At 41.3% G+C, this 23649-nt stretch overlaps 1 protein-coding gene across 18 annotated transcripts in view; it reads right to left on the reverse strand.

The window, feature by feature from the left end:
- The window catches only part of MYT1L (myelin transcription factor 1 like), a 664471-nt gene that overhangs the window by 563883 nt on the left and 76939 nt on the right, over positions 1-23649 (reverse strand). The window lies entirely within an intron of this gene.

Here is a 23649-nt window from a genome sequence, read left to right on the forward strand (position 1 = left end):
CAGCATACAGAGCATTGCCCTTTACAGAAGGTAAAAGAACATGCCGATCTGCATTGCTTTGATTGACGTGAGTTAAATTTAAGTCTGTGTAGAACATAAATAGTGGAAATGTGTAAGAGACGTGCATGTAAATGGTATACTGGCAGCCACCATACACGAAATTCTCACCAAAAATGACCGTTCAGTCTTCAGGAAATCAAACTTCAACTAAAGGAAAGCCTAAGGAGAAATTCTTTCCTATATTAAACATTTATATTGTATACATGTGTATTCTTACAAATACTTAAAGCTTTTCTGACTTGTTCTTATAAATTCTAGTTATGATATCTGCATACCCAAAATCATATTCAGATTACTGCGAGTTCCTGCTAATCTCTTCACCCCCTACAGAAATCCTTGCTGTTCATCAGGATAATATAAATTTACTTTCTTATGTGGTACTATAACTGTGAGATCTAGGCACACAGTCACAAAGATAATAAAATATAGCTCTTACTAACATATGTTAAAAATGGCCAAAAAGGCAAAAACATACATAAAAATACTCTGCAATGTATTAGAAACTGTAGAAATCACTGAGAGCAATATATACAAAAAAAAACCCTCCTTTTTTGCACTACATTCTAGCATTAAATCCTACATAGGGAATACAAGATATGGTCTACTGTACTAAAGACAAAAAGATCTTATTTTGCTTTAATTGTCCATAAATCATATACACGCTCTTTTCTGAATAAGTTGCTGTGTAGGGTCTTCAACATAGCCCCATTGCAAAAACAAGCCTAAATCCCAAATGCTTGCAGTAAAGTTCCCAGTGTAGTCTGATATTTATGAAAAAAAAACAAAAAATGCCAGTATTCAAATAGTTGATATAGTAATGTTTTCAAACTCACAGCAATAACTGCGATATTGGATTAGACCCAATTGACCACAAGATCTGCTACAGCCCACGCTCACATATCATAGGTAAATGAATTTCAATTTGTAAAATCACAGTGCATGTGCTGTGATTCTGTATTATGTGCATACAAAAGCAATTCATGGTAAGTCAATCAATTCACCAAGCTGAATGCATATACATCTGCACTTTCCATATAATTGTCACAACAAGGTACCTATGTTCATGAAAAAAGGCAAAATAAACTTTAGGCTCTTGCACCAAGTGGCATCACCATGCTTTGTCGCTGAAACTTGTATTGTGCCAGTTATACCGATAGTGGTGCATATAAAGCATTTCCAGAGGAAATGAAATAATCTAATAAGTGACCAATGTTAAATAGCATATTATTAATTCCACAGGCATGTACATGCATGTATTTGAATTGCTGTGTGGGTCTTTGCAGAAATAACAGACAGTTTCCTTACACAAATAAATGGGTTGGTCTCACCACAGTCCATAATGGAATTGTCCTGAGAGTCTCTTCAATGTGTAAGAGTTTGATAGCAGCTGGTGGTCTAGTAAACGACACCAGATGAAAGTATGTTAAGACAGCTAGGTGCCAAGACAAGATGCCACATACCCTGACATCACCTTGGGACATCTTCCTCAGAGAACATGTGTAGGTAGGTTGAGTTCCCCTTAAGGGTTGCTCATTCTAAAATGGAGTGGTGATGTACTGTGCCATTTTGTGAGGTTGGAGGGGCCAGTCTTCAGGGTCTTCTGGATTGGTGGGCTGCTAAGGAGAGTAGCTATGTAGGGTGTTTCATGTGCTTTTCCCTCCTGGGGAGGGACAGTGGGTGCTCCAGAACAATGCCTGGTAAAGGCCTAGAGAGGGATATTTTGGAATCTGAGTACCACAATGCTTCTATTACACTCACTGAACTATGCTGATACATATAGTGATGAACCAGTTGTAAGTCATGATATAGGAAATGTGTATCCAGAATTTCTGTGCGATGATCTCATGGAGTAAAATGTAAAGTACAGCCAATGCCTGGTGTGAAAAGAGTTTAATGCTGCAAGCCTAATTGGCTTTGGAGTGGATATTGATGAAGGAAAAGGAGTCCTCCACTTGATGGTGAGAGAAAACCCCTTTATGTACCTTGTGTCAGGTGATCCAGGCCTCCGTGTCCTATGGATCCCGAGAGGGCAGCTGGACTTCTGGCGCTTCTGTCTGGGCCATGTGACACATATAGGCCTCTGTGTGTAAAGAGGCGGGAAGGGGGTTAAAGATGAAGGGAACAGGAGCGTGGGGAGAAGGATTGATACCCATCCACATGGCAGCATGTGGTTTGGGCTGAACACTTTTGTGAAACTGTGTAACCCTGGATGTACAGGTAGAGCCCAGGTGAGCATTGGCGGCCAAGTGGAAATAAGCTGGGGCCCCCTTACACAGGGTTATAGGAGTCATTAACATCAGCACTTAAAAAGCACATTGTTTACTGTGATGGACAGCAGAAATATTCTTTTTTTTTGTGTTGTTTGGAGTTCCTGTGCCCCGTGGGGGGGGGAGGGGGGGATGGGATGGATTTCAGCAGAGAACAAAGACAGCATGGCTTTGTGTGGCTGTGAAGACCAGTCCAGACCAGTTCTTAGCAGGAAGTTGGGGGGAGGGGACATTGGAAGGGGCCATATGGTCTCTGGATGAATGGGAGAGCTTGAGAGAGAGGAAGTCAGTCACTCCTAGCTGAGCCTACTATGAGATGCATGGAACCGTGCTTGCTTTGTGCATGGCTGGGACCGGTAGTCCCATAATGCCTGTGTGGTTTTGAAGCTCCGGCCAAGACACACAGCCCTCTGAAGACCTGTTGGTCCCTGGTCGCCGTGAGTAGCTGCTGGGAGGTCTGAGCTGAGGCCAGACCCCACAGCCAGACCCCGCTGAGCACTCTGCTGATCCCTGGGGCTAGGGTTACCTGCTGCCTGCTGTGTGTGCCCAGAAGTACTCTGCCTGCTACCTGCTGTGTGCCAAGGAGTACCGTTACCTGCTGTCTGCTGTGTGTGCCCAGAAGTACTCTGCCTGCTACCCGCTGTGTGCCAAGGAGTACCGTTACCTGATGCCTGCTGTGTGTGCCCAGAAGTACTCTTCCTGCTACCCGCTGTGTGCCAAGGAGTACCGTTACCTGATGCCTGCTGTGTGTGCCCAGAAGTACTCTTCCTGCTACCTGCTGTATGCCAAGGAGTACCGTTACCTGCTGCCTGCTGTGTGTGCCCAGAAGTACTCTGCCTGCTGTGTGCCAAGGAGTACCGTTACCTGCTGTCTGCTGTGTGTGCCCAGAAGTAATCTATCTACTACCCGCTGTGTGCCAAGGAGTACTTTACCTGCTATCTGCTGTGTGCGCCAGAGCTGACTCCTGCCTAAACCGTGAGTGCCTATACCCTCTTGTCTGAACTACCCCCCGTGACTCTGGCCTGGACTGTCCGTGACCCTCCCTATTTGCCCTGCCTGGACTGGCCCCATTGAATACCCCTAATTCCCTGTCCAGGCGGCCCCATCGAACACTCATACCTTTGATGCCTGGATTGCCCATTGAACCTCCCTATTACCTTTGCCGGACTTGCCCGCTTGGATTAATACTTGCTCGGGCCATCGCTACCCAAATTGCCCTATCGTGGGCTGGATTACAATTGTTTTGGACTCCGCCCCTCTCTTCCCCTTTTTTGGGTACCCGGACGCTACCTTCCTACCCTGATTGAGTGTCTCCCATATTTCAATAAAACTTTGTGTGTTTATCATCCTCCGTGTGTGTTCTGTCCAGCCTACGCTTCCGTCACATTTACACTTTGGTATCCATTTAAACTTGGAATGCAGTGTTATTCACAAAAAATTACATATAGAAGACAAATTGCCAACAATACACAATTGTGAGTATTTAATATGTATGTTTTGACTTTTTGTCCATTTTTAACATATGTTATTTTAAGCTATGATTTTTGCAAATAATTGGTTTTGAGTGGGAACATAGTTATCCATAATTTTTTTTACATATGGCACCAAAAAAGAGCATTTCAACATGACATTGCTTGCACTAACATGCACTTGAGAAGCTACTACAAAGAAGAATTTCTCAGTTGTGCTTCAGCATGACAAAGAAGTGCCTCCACTAACCCATGATTGTCTATGGTCTCTGCAACTATCGATGGTGAGTGCTCAATGCTGTATAGGGTAATAGAATATTCATTGCACAATGCCATGGTTTGTGATTACCCCAGCTCACAGCTACATAGGTAGCACATTTGTTGACCTTATTTACAGAGGCTCAGTGATGGGTTTGAGAATTAGCAAAATCACTTTTGTACTAGAATCCTTAGATCTCCACAGTTATGTAGAGTCACTGATTTGTGTCGTCTCCCTGTTTTACCAACAGCAAGTACACGTTTTTTCAGTACAAGTTTTAGGAGAGCCCAGTCGTACTGGAGAAAGCTCATAGACCAATATGAAAAAAACTTAGAAAAACATAAGGCAAGAGCATAGTATGCAAATTGGTAGTACATGACAAACATTTGCACTAGTTTATTGTTTGCAGTTTTCTGTGGTTTAAAGTGTTCTATATATTTCTTATGTTATTGTTTACGCTATTTATATATATATTTATATATGTAAAATGCTGTGTCAATTGACGGCGCTATATATGTACCTGTAATAAATAAAATAAATATTTATTTGATGTATTGCCCTGTGCACTATTATTTTCAGCACCATAATTGAACATTTATATCTCACAATAAATACATATTGGGCTTTCTTTGGAGTCCTCATTTGCAAGTTACAATTCTGGTTAAACCTTTCAAACAAACTCCTTGCATGGGTTTTTTCAGATAGATGGCACATATTCCTATCTAAGGACAGAGATGGAAAGACACCAGCATGAGAGCTGGCTGCATGTAGGAGAACTAGAAACTGCCCTTAAAAGGTATATGAGAGCTACAGATTCCTTATATAACTAAGGGGAATGAAAACATCTCTTTTTTTACATTAACTGCGTCAAAAATACTTTCTACTTTTTCCATGTAGAAAATAAACTGCCCACATTTTGTGAAATCGTACCTTGTAATGAGCTTTGGTTGACCTCAGCTAGCACTAGTTTGTCGGATTCAATTGAACATGTTCTGTAATGTTGAGGACATTTCACCACTTATTCAAGTGACATCATTGGTTCAAATAAATATAGAAGCCATACAGATGTATGGAAAAAACATCTGCATTACAGAACAAGTCCTTTTGTATGTAACTAACTACTACTAGCTATACCATTGTCTGGATAATAAAAACATTTACAGATATATGAAAGAATCCTAACCACACTGCCCAAACCAGGTGCAAATGCATCATACTGTACCTGCTGCTAATTTATTATAGAAAGAAATACAGTTTAAATGGGCAAATACTTATAAGAAAGGCAAATGCTTGCCGATCTTCCCCTTAAAGTGATACTAAACTCTGGTTTAAAACAAAGAAAATTCTGGTATCAGGTATGAGTTACTATACACTGCTCCAAAAAAATTAAAGGAACACTTTGAAAACACATCAGATCTGGGTAATGTGTTAGGAACGTAAGGATGCCCCATCGTTTGTTGGAAATTAAAATTATCAACCTACAGAGGACTGAATTCAAAGACACTCCGAAAATCAAAGTGAAAAAATGATGCAGCAGACTAGTCCATTTTTGCTGAAATTTCATTGCAGCAACTCAAAATGGTACTCAGTAGTTTCTATGGCCCCCACGTCCTTGTATGTATGCCTGACAACACCAGGGCATGCTCTAAATGAGACGACGGATGGTGTCCTGGGGTATTTCCTCCCAGATGTGGATCAGGGCATCACTGAGCTACTGGACAGTCTGAGGTGCAATTTGGCGGTGTTGGACGAAGCGAAACATGATTTCCCAGAGGTGTTCTATTGGATTTAGGTCAGGCAAGTGTGGCGGCCATTCAATGGTATCAGATCCTTCATCCTCCAGGAACTGCCTGCATACTTTCACCACGAGGCTGGGCATTGTTGTGCACTAGGAGGAACTCAGGACCACTGCACCAGCATAGGGTCTGACAATGGGTCCAAGGATTTCATCCCAATACCTATTGGCAGTCAGGGTGCTATTGTTTAGCCTGTTGAGGTCTGTGCATCCCTCCATGGTTATGCCTCCCCAGACCATCACTGACCCACCACCAAAATGGTCATGCTGAATGATGGTACAGGCAGCATAACATTCTCCATGGCTTCTCCAGACCCTTTCACGTCTGTCACATGTGCTCAGGTAGAATCTGCTCTCATCTGTGAAAAGCACAAGGTGCCAGTGGCGGACCTGTCAATTCTGGTGTTCAATGGCTAATGCCAGTCGAGATCTACGGTGCTGAGCAATGAGCACAGGGCCCACTAGAGGATGCCAGGCCCTCAGGCCACCCTTATGTCTATTTCTGATTGTTTGATCAGAGACATTCACACCAGTGGCCTGCTGGAGGTAATTTTGTAGGGCTCTGGCAGTGCTCACCCTGTTCCTCCCTGCACAAAGGATCAGAAACTGGTCCTGCTGATGGGTTAAGGACACTCTACGGCCCTGTCCAGCTCTCCTAGAGTAACTGCCTGTCTCCTGGAATCTCCTCCATGCTCTCGAGACTGTGCTGGGAGACACAGCAAACCTTCTGGCAATGGCACATATTGATGCAATGCAAATGCAAAACTAGTGAAAAACAGTCAGAAAAGATGAGTAGGGAAAAAAAGGCAGTGGCCTTCACCTGTAAAACCATTCCTGTTTTAGGGATCGTCTCATTGTTTCCCATCTAGTGCACCTGTTATTAATTTAATTAACACTAAAGCAGGTAATACTGATTAACAACCTGCTCTGCTACTTAACTGACCAAATCAATAGCCCAGCAGTTTAATTGCCTTAATGCTATACTTTGATTAAAAAGTGTGCCTTTAACTTTTTTGAGCAGTGTATATTATTAATGCACTCGAGTCTGTGACAAAGGAGGGAAGCACAGAGAGCAGCTATGCCTGCCTCTTCCCTCTCCTTTGCAGGTTATTTACAGAAGCCTTTGTATTTTGTGAATGAGTTCACACAATACAAAGACTTCTGTGATTGGGCAGGAGGGGAGGGGTGGGCATAATAGCTGCACTGACTTCAAATTTGAAGGGGTTAAGTCTAGTGTCAGAGCTCCGGAAGCTATGCTGCTGGAGAACAATAAACCTGTCAGATATAAATAACAGAGATAATGTCAGGAGGTTGCAGGCACCTTGTTGGGCTTAACTCTGAGAGTGTCTTCACTTTTTACAATGTTGCTGAATTCCTGTAATTCAGCTTTAACATAAACAAGTCCCTGCTATTGCTGTCAGCCTCCTGCAAATTTACAAATTACTTTTTTGTTTGCTGCTGTGATACAACTTTGTATTAGAGGGTGGCTATATTTGTTTAGTACACTTGACCACCATTAATATGCGCTGCTCATTCCAAACTAATTGAAATGAGGAAGGGGAAAGGAGAGGCTTGGGAGCTCTCAGAGGATGTTACAACTAGGCAGAAAAACACAGTCACAGTTTCATAGATCATTTTGGGGGGAAAAGGATATAATTTCATTTCATTTATTTGCTATTCCTGAACACAATTTAGCCTACCCCACAGTCTGTCAGGGTTGTGTAAAGGACTGAATAATTAGAAATACAAATGCTTTGACAAAGAGAGCAGCTATTTTATATGTATTTTATCTGGGTATCTAGATGTTTTCCTGGGACTCGGCTTTAAAGGAGAATTCTGGGCAAACAGTTAAAGCGGAGCACCACCCAAAAAGGGAAGTTCCACTTTAAAGACTGCTCCCGCACTCCCCATTAAGGATTGGCACCTTTGGGGAGTGGGTACCTGAATATGACAAGTACCCGCTCCCACTTCCGGTCCGATCGCCTAGGCAATCAGAAACTGAAGGTGTCCTCCCTCCCTGTAGTCTTTTGGGACACGTGACAGGTCCCAGAAGACTACAGGACCATTCATGAAGTGCAGCGCTACTCTCGCATGTGCAGTGGGTACCTGGCTGTGAAGCCGCAAGCTATCACAGCTGGGTGCCCACACTGAAGATGCCCGCCTCCTGGAATACAGGACAGCCGGTGAAACAGGCTTCGGGACACACATCGTGGGACCGAGGGACAGGTAAGTGGCTGTTTTTTTAAAAGTCAGCAGCTACAGATTTTGTATCTGCTGACTTTTATTTTTTGACAGGATGAGGGGAACTTCGCTTTAAGTACATAGTTGAAACGCATACAGTATACGGTATGTGGACTGTTCTACCTGTCAGTTTTGTTATTTGCACAGATTTTCCACATTACACAGCCAGACAGGAAATAAAGACATGCATTTTCCCTGGTTTAGCATTCAGCATCCTGTGTTACCTATCTGTCTGGTTCGTACACATTATATCATAAATATACATCACATTTGTCCAATAAACATGTTCTGGCATATGAAGTAGTAATGCTAAATTGGAAGGTAATAGAGAGATTGGCTGAGCTGTGTGTATCACAATAATGGCTGGTAACAACAAATAGTTTGGCAGGTATAATAATAAACAGTTACCCCTTCCCTCCACCTCCCATAAGCCCTATAAGTGGGTCTTAAAGTTGAATTAAACCTAGTGATTTAACAGTTTCCCAAACAGGTATATTCAAGGCACACCATGAATAATAACCATCACAGTTGCTTCTGCTCTCAACCAAACTGTCAAGCCCATGGTAATTGCAGATCAAACAAAGGTTAAAGTGGTTGCAAACCTAAGACATGAAATATGAACAAAGCATATCCCTCTATAGTGTGTACTTAAAAGCACTAAGTGTCATTTCTGTCTGCTGCCTCATCCCTCTGCTATCAGCAGGAATCACTGCTGACACATTTTCTTGACACCAAGAGAAAAATGGTGATAGGGGAGGGACCTCCAGCAGATTGACAGTCTGTGCTCTGTTTCTGTGAGCTGTGTGGAGGGGGGGGGGGGTGTCTCTTCCCTCCAATCAGTTCTCAGAGCTCATCTCACTGAGCTCTGCAGTGTGTAACTTCAGCTCTCCACCCCTTTTTTTTGGATCTCTAAGACAAGCTGTATAAATTCAGCACCTTGAACGAATGTAGAGATGAGAAGACTGCAAGTTGACAGGTACAACTTATGTAGGAGGATTTTTCACTTGAGGCCAGTCACTTTACTGGGTATATGTAAGGGTTTACAACCACTTTAAGATGTCAGCTAAGTTCCATGGCTGCAAAGAAGGAAAGGGTTTAGTCCCACTTTATTACAGGAAGGGGGAGACAATGTTCCAATCAAGCAATTTCCCCTGTGACTGGGAGTTCAGTCGGCTGGCTCTCAATCACCAACTTTGACTAAGAGCTGATGATGAAAGTTGAGTAAGTGCTGGGGGTGCGCAGTGAGCACACTCTGAGAACACAACCTTGGGATCCCATGGATGCATATATGTAGCAGCCTAGCAATAGACCCATTCACCCACCCAGATTCTGCATAATTGCATTACAGTAGTGTGTAAACATTACAGCTGATCTGCAGGCTCCCACTCCCTGCCCACACACTCCCTCCGGCCCCCTTATAAATATTAACTGACATACTGTAACATGTTAAAAAATCAAAAGGCCCCTTTCACTTAACTAAATCATCGAAGGCATGTGACCTAAAAAGATCAAGTTCCCTCTCCATACCTTTTTTTTTTCAGGGAGCGGGGGCCTAGTTCTGACAAGTACCCTTTTCCACTTCCGCTTGTATCACCTAGGAAGTCACAGCCAGCTTCCCACACTCAAGATGGCGGTGCTGGGGATACGATGACTAGTGAAGAACCAGCCCAGGTTATGACAGGCTGGATCCGTGGGCTGGGGATTGCATGTTTATTAAAAGTAATATGTAGTTGCTGACTTTTATTTTTTCTGCAAATGGCTGGAGTTCTTCCTTAACCCCTTCATGCTGATGTAACACAAATATGCGGCCTCACAGAACTGGACTTTTTTCCATGGGGACGTATGTTTGCGTAACTGTCTTTGTGCTGGGAGCTCGCTGTACAGCGCACCCCCGGCACAAAGACCGGAGTGTCACTGAGAGCTCCGGGTCCCGTTCTAACGATCGGGACCCGGGACTCCCAGTTCTGGGTCACATGATAGCTGTGATAACCTCTGATTAGCTGTCACAGTGATCAGTCACTGTACAGCCCGCCCCCTTTGTTCTTTTTTTCTCTATGAATGGAGGAGAGAGATACATTGTATCTCTCTCTCTCCTTGCATAGAGGAAAAAAAAACCTGTTTGTTAAATAAATAATATTAAAAAATAAAGAAAAGATACCTAGATCAAGGTTTGATCTAGTTCAGTGCCAGGGTTAGTGTTTGGGTCAAGGTCAGGGTCAAAGGTCAAGGTCAAACATCAGAGTTAAAGATCAGGGTTTTTTTTTTCTTAAGTTACTCAGTGTCAGTTAGTGTCAGTGTGCTTTAGGTAAAAAAACAAAACAAAATGAACACTGTTGTTTCTGGGCTATACTGTGGATACAAACAACAAATAACATACACATACGTATATAGTATTGCTGCGATCGTCAAGAGCTGGAAAATGTATTTTGGGTTGTTATTTGGTGGTAGGTTATGGTAGTAACAAGAAACACAGCGCTAAATTTAAAAAACATGATTTTTTTTTTACCATTTTGGGCCAGTTTTTCTCTGATAATAAAAAAAATCAGGAGATAACCATTGCCATTTACCACCAAATGAAAGCCCAATTTGTCCTAAAACAAACACAGTATAATTCACCTGGATGTACAAAGTAGTTTCACAATTATCATCACTGATATGTAAGGTTTTACTAACACATGTCAAAGTTGCAAGTTGCTTAGGCGTTAAGATTTGTTTTACCCTTAGGCGTGAAGGGGTTAAGTGAGTATTAAACATTCCCCCATGGTTTAAAAAAAAAACTACACAATGGATTAGAGGGGCCGGGAGAAAGGAGTAGGCAGGGGTTACGTTTTGTCTCCAGAAGGGCTTTAACATATATGTATTTGAATGAGCTTTTTCTGTTTGCCTGGAGTTCTCCTTTTTACCCCTCAGGATGGTCAGAGTTGCAGTCTTTACCTTATCATGGCCCTTACATAATCCAGATAATTCTTGATTATTTTGCCACTGTGTCTTTTTCCCTTTCATTAAAATGTGTTGGTAGCTTCACAGTGAAAGCTGTTCAAAGCTACTGAAGCTATCAGTGGTAGATTAATCAAAGGAATCAATGCAAATGACATCACTGGTGTTATAAGTGGTCCTTCTTCCCATTCTATGAGCCTGGGGCTACACCGGCAATTAAAGCTTTTTGCTGCTGAGAGATTTAACTGCTTGTTGGCTGTTACCTCATTAACAGCACAATTATTTAAATGGACTGCAAACAGGATAACAACCAGCAAGCAGTTAAATCTCTCAGTAGCAAAGAAATATAAAACAGTATTTTCATCAAGACTTTTCTTCTAGTTTTGGATGAGAGTGAGGATGGGTTAGAGCAGGGGTGGGCAAACTTTTTGACTTGAGGGCCGCAATGGGTTCATATATTGGACCCGGGGGCCGGACCAAGAGTAGATGAATGATGTGTATGTGTCACCCATAGTAAGTATAGTAATATTCCCCATAGTAAGCATAGTAATTAATCCCCCATATAGTAATTCATCCCCCATAGTAATTCATCCCCCATATAGTAATTCATCCCCCATAGTAATTCATCCCCCATATAGTAATTCATCCTCCATAGTAATTCATCCCCCATATAGTAATTCATCCCCCATAGTAATTCATCCCCCATATAGTAATTCATCCCCCATAGTAATTCATCCCCCATATAGTAATTCATCCCCCATATAGTAATTCATCCCCCATAGTAATTCATCCCCCATATAGCAATTCATCCCCCCTATAGTAATTCATCCCCCCTATAGTAATTCATTCCCCATATTAATTCATCCCCCATATTAATTCATCCCTCATATAGTATTTCATCCCCCACAGTAGCTATTCCCCCCCAAGTAGTAAGCCAAGTCCCCCGTGTCAATTCACTTACCTTTGCTCCGCGCGTTCCTCTCGCCGTGTTCCCGCGCCGTTCCGGTCTTCAGGGCGGACTGTGAGAGGAGCCTAGCTCCCCTCACGTTCGTCACGCTGCCCCGCCTACACACATCCTGACAGCCAATGTATCACGCTCCGCGGGCCGGATTAAAAGGTCCGCCGGGCCGTAAACGGCCCGCGGGCCGTAGTTTGCCCATTGCTGGGTTAGAGTCTCTGTCAGATGTTTTTATTGCTGTCTGTGCCTCATGATTGGAGAAATTCACCCTCACTATTTGCCCATTGTATTATGGTCACTGGGGAATAAAATGGGTGGACTTTTTAAATATTATGAACATATTATTGAATATCCTTCAATGGGAAAATAGTTTTTTGTGGCAAATGTCAAAAGGTTGGATTTGCATAGTTTCCCTTTAGTGCTAGTGAAATGGAAATTCTGTTCATTTGAGTAGCAGTTGATATGTTAATGTTATCACATTGGAGCAATAGGCTAAAATGCTAGTTTTGTTCCCTTCCAAGGTAACTTGTAAATATATTTGCTATAGCTGTTCCATTTTGTCAAGGAAGGCATTTGCAAACGTTTGATGAGAAAAAGGGACATCACTATGTGTGAACAGCTATTTCAGCTTCTCTAGCTACTGGTCAGCACATGGTTAAAGTGATAGTAATACCCCCAAATAAAAATTTACTATATTGCATCTTGCCAATCCTTAGATGTGGTGGCTGCATTAGTTTTCTTTTTTTTAGGCTTTCTTCCTATATTTCCCCTGGTGTTCCATCTAGTACCACACTTCTTGTCTCCTGGGGGTTTATTTACGAAAGCTGGAGAGTGCAAGATCAGGCTCACTTCTGCATACAAACCAATCCGCTAACCTCAGCTTTGGCAATAAAACATGGAAGCTGATTGGTTTCTATGCAGAAGCCAGTGCATCTCCTGCCTGCTCAGTAGAGGGTAGGTGAAGAGTGACTAGGGAGTCAAAGCTGGCTCCCCAATCCAAGATGGCAGCATGAAAACAAAAACAGTAGTGTAGACTTTGGGTTGTAGGAAAACTTCTTGGGCTGGTAAGAATGTGTTTTTAAAAGTCAGTATTTGTAGCTGCTGACTTTTACTTTTTTTAAAAACTTGGTCAAGTTCCTTTTTTAAGAAGAGTTCAACATTAAAGGACCAGTCCATTCATAGCTGAAATTTCATTTTATTTGGTAGATGCTGAAGAAATAAACCATCGGACAATAATTTATGCTATGGAAGAACTCTACTGATAGGTTTTTTGCACTAATTTCCTGGGTCTGTACCTCTGCTACAGCCATTAGTTGGGGCTCCCATTTCTCATGTTTTATTTTATTTTATTTTGTATAATGGATAATGTAGCACAAAGAGCCAGAAAATTCAAAGGTGGGTGAAAACACCCTGAACTTCCAGTGGACAGAAGCAGAGTCAGGAATATAAGCAGTGAGGTCTTGCTGTTAAAGTAAACCTCCCCACTGTCCCTCATCAGAGGGACTGCCCCTCTTTTGAAACCAAACCCCCCTTTTCCGCTTTCCTTCTATGTAGTTCCTCATTTTGGACAGATGTGTAGGCCTCTATAATAAATGCAATACTTAACTACCAAAAATGTTACACTACACTAAACCTTTCACACAAACCTTTTTTGTTGTCACATGATTGTATTAAAAAGCCAATGTAAAAGGAAACATCGTGATGACAAAAAACACTTGAGGATTTAGGCAATTCATTTTTATTTAATAATACTTCATGGGCCAGGTAACTCAGGAGTGGCAGGGGATTTGTTCTTTGCCTACTCAATTTGTTGGGATGTATGGTAAAAATACCAAAAAACTCATAATAGAAATAGGTCCACAAAGGCACTGATTGGCAGCACTATTGACCACGCTATAGCCAAATGATGGCTACAGTGCGGTCGTCCAGTTCTGGGAGGCATCATATGACGTCCTCCCAGAACCACGCCCAACCACGTTCCCGCTGCAACACGCACCCAGCACTCTCAGTGATCGCTGTTTCCTTCGGACACAGCTGACCAAATGTCACGGTAAAGGGCCAATCACAGCGACCTGTTTGCCACATGATCAGCTGTCTCCAATCAAAGCTGATCACAATGTAAACACAGTTACTGGTTATTGGCAGTACTTTCCTCACGCTGTCACAGCATAAGGAAAGTATTGCCGATAACCGGCATGTGCGAAAGAAGTCATCTACACTGGTAATCAGTGCAGACCCAACAGTGCCCATCAATACCAATCAGTGCCTTGCAATGCTGCCAATAAGTGTCCAGCAGTGCTGCCAGTCAGTGCCCATAAGTGCTGCCAATCTGTGCCCATCAGTGCTGTCATTCAGTGCCACCTATCAATGCCCTTCAGTGCTGCCTATTAGTGCCCTTCAGTACTGTCCATTAGTGCCCATCAGTGCCACCTATCAGTGCCAATAATTGCTGCCTATCAGTGCCCATCGGTGGCGCATATCAGGGCAGCGTAACCAGTGCCTCCTCATTAATGCCCACCAGTGCTTCCTCATCAGTGCCCATCAGTGCCTTCTCATCAGTGCCCATCAGCGCAGCCTATCAGTGGCCATCAGTTCCTTCTCATCAGTGCCCATCAGTGCAGCCTATCAGTGCTCATCAATACAGCCTCATCAACGCACATTAGTGAAGCAGAAAAATTACCTGTTTGCAATATGTTATAAAAGAAACTAAGAAAAACAATTTTGTTTTCCAAATTTTCAGTCTTTTTTAATTTGTTTAGCAAAATAATAAAACACCTAGTGGTTATTCAATACCACCAAAAGCAAGCTCCATTTGTGTGAAAATAAATGATAAAAATGTCATATGGGTGTAGTGTTGCATGACCGTGCAATTGTCATTTAAAGTGTAACAGCGCTGAAAGATGAAAATTGGCCTGGGCAGGAAGTGTGTAAAAGTGGTCAAACGGGTGACATAATGGAATTTACATTTAACTGGTGCTTTATTTGCCAGGAATGTGTAGCTTGTTTCAGTTCTGTATGTGTTTCCTCCCTGGTTTATAAAAGCAATTAAACAAACACATACAACATTTATAAGTTTCAAAATTATCAAATCTGTGGGGGCTTTTTTGCCACTGCAAGCTTTGATTTTTCATGAATTCACAAGCAAAGTTAATAAAGGGGTGAAGGAGAGGTGAGCAGTAGAAACATGTCATTAACAAGCTGATCTCGCAAACATTTCAAGAAGATGTATATCTTTTGAAATATATTATTCATCAATCACTTTTATGCAGGTTATGGATTTTACTGTTATACATTATTTGCTTAAAATTGTGGAATTTAGAGCTACCATGTTCCATAGACACATATGCCCAGAACCTTGGCTAAGAGTTTGGGCTGAAGAGTCTATTTTGAGACATCCCTTCTGCTTGAATCTGTTCTACATCATTTTTTGTGGATGTTAGTAAAAAAATATATATATTTTTTAGCAGTGTCCAAAAAGACTGTTATGGAATTAATGTGGCCCCTCCTGGGAAGTGTTTTAATATGGGTAGGACGCAATTTTTGGCCACATCCTTCTACTAGGTGTTCTTCCATTCTTTTCTTCATTTACTAGGCCAAAACTGGCATAGCAGATTTTGACAATATTTTAAGATGGAATTAAAGTCCCACTTTCAAAAACTGCCATCAGGCAGGCAGATGCTCTTTATTGCAGAAAAGACATGCAATGTCTCTTCTGCTATAAAATAAACCTACCTGCCTGCTTGCAGTCCTGTTTGGATTGTACACTGAGATCCGCAAGTGCAGTTCAGTTTACATTTCAGCACAGCGCCTGTGTGTCGGGAACTCCTGTGCAATTTGCAGGAGCGGCGTCATCCCACACCAGCCAATGAAGACAGCCACAGCCCAGCTCCTAGAAGAAACTGGGCAGAAGTTGCTGATGAGGGAATGTTGGACCATTGAAAGAGAGGTAAGCACTGCAAACATTTTTTCTTTACACAAATATTTTTTATTCACTTGCAATGTGCTTCTGAACTTGATATCAAATCTGACTACACCAAAAAGAGTCAATTCCCTTGCAAAGCCCATCCTTCCTTATATGTTATAGCCCTCTTCTCTTCTGGAAATGTCTAATTACTGATCCAGTTCCTCTCCTTACCTCTCTGCATAACCATTTATGTGGTTTCTGGGGGAATACTATAGAGCAGCTTCTCTCAATCTTTTCAACACAGAAGAACCCTTGAAATAGTTTTCCAGTTTCAGGGAACCCCTGCTAACAATACTATACCGGCATCTCATGATACATTAGTGTGTCAGTGGGAAAAATACCCTTTATAGCTATGGTCATTGTGAAGAATTACCCCCTTACAGATAGCTAAAAAGATCAATGGTTTCAATGGGAGCTTATCTGAGAGGCAGAAATTGCTCATTGCTCAAGGAATTGCTAGCAACCTCTGGAGGAACCTTAGGGTCCATGGAACCCTGGTTGGGAAACCCTGCTGTAGAGTGTCACTCTATCAATATAGAGTGACAGCTTTGAGCCATCTGGGGCTGCTGACATCACATCCACAATGGCAGCACCCAGCCCAGCAGCGGTCTCTGGACTTTTGAATGTCTACACAAGGGAGACATTTACAGATAAATAAAGGGCACACAAATATTTAAATGCACACAGAATCTTATGGAAATATTTGATTGAAATGAATGATTTGGTGACAGGGTCTAAGTAAAAGATATGTGAACATTAACTATACATGAATAATCCACTTCTTTGCCTCCACCACCTATAGGCACAGGTTTGTGATAAATACGATCCTGTAGAAATAGGGTTTTATAGTTTTTCTTCTTCTAACACATCTATCCCCTTCACTTCTTGTGGGGTAAAATTCAGGGAAATAGAGTAGTAAGAACTATGGAGGAGTAAAGAGCCTGGAAACCAACTAAGATTTTACAGTAAGAAGTTAGAAGAAAATACTGATGCAAGGTACATACATGCAGGTAGGAATCTGTAAACATGAAAGTTATGACTAAGATGACAGTCATGATGCGTCTGTGGGAAGAGGCATCTTTGTCAATCATATTCACAAATAAAAAAAGTGAGAATTTAAACAGATTGGTGAATATCATATCATGATGAGCACTCTATAAATACAATCCAGAGAAAACTGTAAATTGAACCCTAAAAGATTATTTCATCTTTTCAGAAAAAATGAAAAGACCCTACATCCTCCCCAACCCCCCAGTCTATGCTATATTTACCTCTGTGGATAATGAACTGTCAGTGCCCACGTAGCTGATGAGTCAATCAGGGGCTTTGAAATCCCTGCTGTTCTCCCCTTTCCTTTCTGCAGGGCTTCCAGAACCGGTCTGAGTGATGCTTGAGTGCAAGTGCTGACCAATCAGAATTGCTCTAATCTGTCCTAGAAGCCCTGCAGAAAGAAAAGGGGGAACATCCCTGGACTGCTAAACCAGCTCTATGGTCACTGACAGTTCATCATCCAATGAGGTAAGTACAGCAGGGACTGGGAGGGAGGGGATTGTGTATGATGTTAATTCACCTTATTATTTGTTATGAAAAGGTGAAATTATACTCTAACTTCAAGAAAACAGCTAAACACAATGATTCAATATTTTACCTGAAAAAGGATTTGTATTTCTTTCCATCCGGTCTAGAGATTTAAACAGCTCTGCCACACAGTTTAGCTCTGCCTGATAGGGTACGAGACCTGATTTGTTTCTGCGGCAGGTCATTAATACTAGCAGGACATTGATGAGAACACAGTTCCTTTGCTCTCTCCTACTATCATCCTGCTCCGTACATTTTAACACAGCCAATAGCCTTTTTGTGCTGTTGTGGAGGGATGCAAGAGTTGAATACCAACTCAAAGTCAAGTACATACACTGCTTGCATTTAAAAAATGCATTTAACAATATAGTCATAGGACTACTTTCAGCGTAACAAAACCCCTTACATTTCCCGGGCTACTTTGTGGGTAGCCCACAAGGCGGTCCTACGAGGCTGCCTTATTTCTATGGCTTCATCTAGAAATAGGGAGCAGTGGAAACAAATTCAGAAACTTCCCCGAGAATTAGAAACACATTATAGCTCTTATGTTGGTAATCCATCTCTCCTGAACAAAACAATGATATCGCAAAAGCGTCTAGAATAGAATGTTTTGCTTTCCCAGAGAACTGAAAAAGCTCTACATTGGTCGAAGGCCTCTTTTTTATTACATAGCAACTCTGCGTCTACTATGTTCGCATGGAAATTAAACCATTCTATACGGCCCTCACATATCTATAAATTACGAACTAAAAACGGCAACATCTCCTCTCTACCTCATGAAGTCCTGGGTATTTTTGAAAACTTTTATTCCGCCCTATTAGCTCCCCCACAGTCATCTTCCACTCCCCCAAACGGCTCATGGCTTGACTCTATACCCCTCCCTGCTCTCACACCTTCTCAGGTATCCTCCCTTAATGCTCCATGTACCTTGGAGGAAATAACCTGTGCGATTAGCGCACTAAGAACTTCCACAGCACTGGGCCCTGATGGGTTCACGGCTAGTTATTATAAACATTTTGCTCCTACATTGGCTCCCTTTTTTGATGATGTTATTCAATGATGTTTTGCAAGGCGGCACGTTTCCTGAGGAGATGCTGTTGGCTAATATGTCTCTATTACCTAAATCCTTAAAAGATCATCTTCTACCTCAAAATTATAGACCAATCTTAGTAATGAACAATGATCTGAAAATATTCAGCCGTATCCTGGCAGATAGATTGGCCCCTATTATCTCCTCTTTGGTTTCACCGGACCAATCGGGATTTATCCGGGACAGACTTATCATGGACAACATTCATCTCACACTAAATGTTATTCAAATGTTACGCCAATTTACATTCTAAAGAAGTTTTATTACTAAGCCTGGACATTAACAAAGCCTTTGATAGTGTCCTCTGGCCCTATTTATTTTTACTACTGCAGAAGATGGGCTTCAATGACGAATTTCGTCTGGTGTAAATTCTTTGTACGCCTCTCCAAATGAGAATTAGACTCCCAGGATGCAATTCGGATTTTTTTACACTGGGCAGGGGCTGTCCTCTTTTGCCCTTACTATTTGCACTTGGTTTGGAACCCTTGGCAATTGCAATAAGATCACACCCAGACATCTCTGGATATCCATTATTGGTCTCACAATTTAAATTATGTATGTATGCAGATGATGTTATGCTTTTCCTTACTAACCCATTAGTATCATTGCCTAATTTATGCACATTATTGAATGACTTTGCAACCGTATCGGGTCTTACTGTAAATTTTACTAAATCAGTAGTTATGCCTATTAATATTACTGATTCCCTGAGTGCATCTCTCCGCAACTCTTTTCCATTTCGTTGGGCCACAGACCGGATCTCATACCTAGGTATCTACCTCACTCCGAACTACTCAAAACTATTTGCTGTTAATTACCCACCATGTGTGTCACGCCTCTCTACTCTGTTGAAGATCTGGCATGGATACCCTATCTCAATTTTGGGCAGGGTCACGGTAGTTAAAATGAATGTCTTGCCTAAATTACTTTACTTATTTTGAGCACTCCCAATCCCTGTTTCGAAAACGTTCCTAGATTGCTTTCAAAGGATGATTAACAATTTTATTTGGTATAACAGATGCCCTCGTTTCATTCATCAGTATTATACCGGTTGCAATGGGTGGGAGGCCTCGGACTCCCCAATTTTTGGCTTTACTACCTGTCAGCCTGTTTCGCACAGCTATCACTAATAATTCCCAGGTTCCTTGGATCAGCTTTGAATCTCAGTCTATATATCCATTCTATCTACCAGGCATATTATGGACAAAAACTCCCCACCGCTCATTATTGACCTATAATTCCATTGTTGCCCAATGATTGATGCCTTGGTCCTGATATAAACTTAAATTAAATCTTGTCTCCTCTATCTCACCAGGTTCATCATTTTTTGGCGACCCAATTTTTTCACAGCATTGTCATCTCCACAGGCATTCCGTTGGTGGTATGATAGATCCTTTATCAGGTTATCTGACTTTCAAAGAGAAGGATCGTATATCACTTTTGAGATGCTACGTATACTTTTCGATATCCCGCTTCGAGAATATTATCATTACCGACAGATTAGACATTTTTTCAAATCACATTTTGGTCTGACACCTTCATCTCTGATCTCATTTTTTGAACGTATCAGCCGTGACTTTCCTATGGGAGATTTGTATCGCCAATTTTCGGTTACTACCCTTCCCTCACTACCTCTCTATAGACAGATATGGGAGGCGGACTTTTTCTGATGAGGATTGGAATTCCATGGTGGATAATATACGTAAGAGCTCTCGATCTCTTTCTGTTCGTGAGACGGCCCTATCTGTATATCCACCCTATGGGCTATTGCTCTACACTGGAAATCCTTCATGGTACCATTGGCCACAGTTCTACATAGAGTTGATGTGGTGATGCTCATGGAAAATATTCATTATACTTTATTGGATAAGATGCACTTATTTGATAGAAAATGGGAACTTTGGAGAGCTCATAGGAATTTACTATATGATTAATGACCACTCAGGATTTGATTGAATTAATCTGTAGGTAGCTATATAGCTCTGCCTACCTCTCTACCTATATTGCTCATGTACTTAATTTCTTTTCTCTAAATTTTTTTTCCTTACATGATTGCACCTTTTGGAATGTATACTACAGATGTGCCTTGTTTTGGTTTATATATTCTACCTGATGCAGTAATGACAGCCCACTTCTTAAAAAAATAAAAACGTTTGTAAACAAATAATATATTCATAAATACAGAGCTGTGTTAATTGTTGTCTTGTATACCTGCCTGGAGTTAGGCTTTTAAGATTCATAGATGTTTTTTTTATCTAGATATCTAAATCCTTTTTTTCATCTAGACGTTTATGTACTTCACTAGTCTACCTTACTTCTTTTATTCTGTAAACAGGTGAGGGTGGAACATATCTGCTGGTGATGCTGGAACACCCTCTTTGTAATATCTCTCACACAAAGCCACCAATCACATTAAAGTCTTCCTTGGAATCTTGAATATGATTGATGATGCAGGAAGCATAGAGAGAAGTTCCTAAATTTGGACCACATGAAGTATACTTCTACCCTCCTACTCGGATCCTCTAGAGACCCTCTGTGAACTTGCTACTCTGACCTTCCACAGACCTTCTAATTTGACCCTCCACAGACTTGCAGCTCTAACCCTCTACAGACCTGCTACTATGGCCTTCTATGTACCTACTACTCTGACCCTTTATGGACCTGCTGCTCTGACCCTCGCAGACCTGCTATTCTAAACCTCTATGGATCTGCTACTGTGACCCTTCACAGACCTTCTACTTTGACCCTCCACAGACTTACAACTCTAGCCCTCTGCAAACCTGCTATTCCAACCCTCTATGCACTGTTACTTTGACCTTTTTTAGACCTCCTACTCTGACATATGGATCTGTTACCCAGAACCTCGACAGATCTTCTACCCTATCTCTCTAGTGACCTGCTACTCTTACCCTCTCTAGATCTTCTAATATTGTATTCTGCAAGGAAGTAAATAGAAGACTTTAGCACAGCTGATGTGTTTACTGGATAGCATTGGTATCTCATTGAATGCTTTGACTTCTTGCCTGGTTTTGAAACATGTTAAATCATGTTCTATTTTACTACTCAATCTGTATTACTATTTTTGTCTTTTCACGTTTTTATGTTTTGTAACACCATAATAGTATAATTTTATAGCCTAGCACTTCCCAATATTGTTTTTATTGTTTACACATTTTAGTTAATCTAAAACGATTGTGTTGCTGTACACAATGTGGACCTTAGTAAAGGAATTCAATAACGCTAATAAGATTGTGTGTATCTGTGGTCTTTTTTGCTAGGTCACATTTGTCATCAGCAATAATAAATTATTGTAGCTTAGAGGGATCATTCATCAGGCTGACAGGTTTTGTGCATACTAATATTGCACAGTGTGTGTATGCAATGTAAGGCATATATTATGAATATGCATTATTAAATCAAAATAGACCACATGTCTAAACTGGAGCAATAAAAGTGCCTACCCATTACAACCAATCAGAGGCTTCTTTTTGTAATAACTTACTTTACAACCCAGCAGTTGGAATCTGATTAGTATTTATGGGCAATGCAGATACTCGTCTACAGTGTACTGCTTAGTTGAATTAGACTGCCCACATGTTCCAAGCATTCCCATCAATGCAAACAGTGGTTGTGATAACCTTCCATTGCATGGGTGATAACAAACATGTTTCAGAGCTAGGAATGGTTATAACTGTTTTTAGAGACAACATGCTGTAAATTCTCTGTCTTTGTTGAATTCGATTTGCTCAAGGGAACCTTTTGTTGGTTATATGCCAGTGTTTCAATAGTGCTCAAGACAAAGCACCTCCAATGCAATAGCAGGCAGCTCCCTCAGGTAAGATAACAGCAGATGACATATATATTTATGCATAAACAGCAAATGTGTACACATGCAGGGCTTTGATCCAACATTTCTGGTAAAGCCTCACTTTTTTAATTGAGACTGGATAAAGTGTACTATGGTGCTGCTGACTAGGCATGATGAAAGAAGAACGTTTTGGCTCTGAAGAGGGCTTGACCCTCGAAACGTGCGAGCCTTAGGTTGCTGTAAGGGCTTCCCATACCACTGGCTGAGTAATGTGGACCTGGTGGTGGTCTCACCTGCATCCCTTTTATACAATAATGCATGCCATGCATTCCTGAGTATATTACGTTTATATTTTTAAATAAACTGTTATTTTGGTTATAGGTTGTGCACCCACTTTTTGTTATTTTCATGTTGAAAGAAGTGTGTGGTTTATAGGGATGCACCTCTTCACATCTTCCATCATCTTCCATCAACTTCCTTTGCAGTTCTAGACATTTGGTTACATGACATAACAAAGCAGCAAAGGAAGTTGGTGCTGAAGACTTCCCCATCAGACCCAGCCATGAAAATGGTGCTTGTAGCTATATAATACCCTCTGTGTGCAACTGACTGCAGGTCCTATCTTGACTGAAGGAAAAAAAGCACTGTCATTGCTATAATGAAAAGATTAGTCCCAGTGCTATAATTAAATAAGTGGCAGATCCGTACCAAAAACAAAGCTCCCAGTATAGTAAAACACTGGGGATGCCATGTTCCACTCAACATACTGCCATAATGTGCACCAAAGGTGTGAGACTTCTTAGGGAACCACTGAACTTCTATCTGTATTTATGGATCTACCGATCATTCTAACATGCAGTTTTCACTGAATATAACCTAAGCATATGCAATTTTTATAGTGAATTTAAATTACACAAGTTACAGCACTAAAAACAAATAGTTAATAAATAAGTCAGTGCTAACGTAATCCACTCTTCAAATGAATGTGCATATCAAAATGACAAAAGAATCCACAGTGAGAAAATGAATAAAAAAAATCAGCAAATGTTCAAAGCAATACAAAGTTCAATGGAGTATTGTCTAAAGCCTAGTACACACAATGAGAAAATCAGATGATCGATTGTCCGTTTTTCCACAAAAGTCCATATTATGATATAGTCAAAATGGAATTGACTTGTAAGAGAATTCTGGGCCAACAAAAGCAAACATAGGCAAACGTAGCT

This window comes from Staurois parvus, unplaced genomic scaffold, assembly GCF_062004578.1.
Source record: "Staurois parvus isolate SC_StPar_1 unplaced genomic scaffold, SC_StPar_1.0 ptg000409l, whole genome shotgun sequence".
NCBI lineage: Eukaryota > Metazoa > Chordata > Amphibia > Anura > Ranidae > Staurois > Staurois parvus.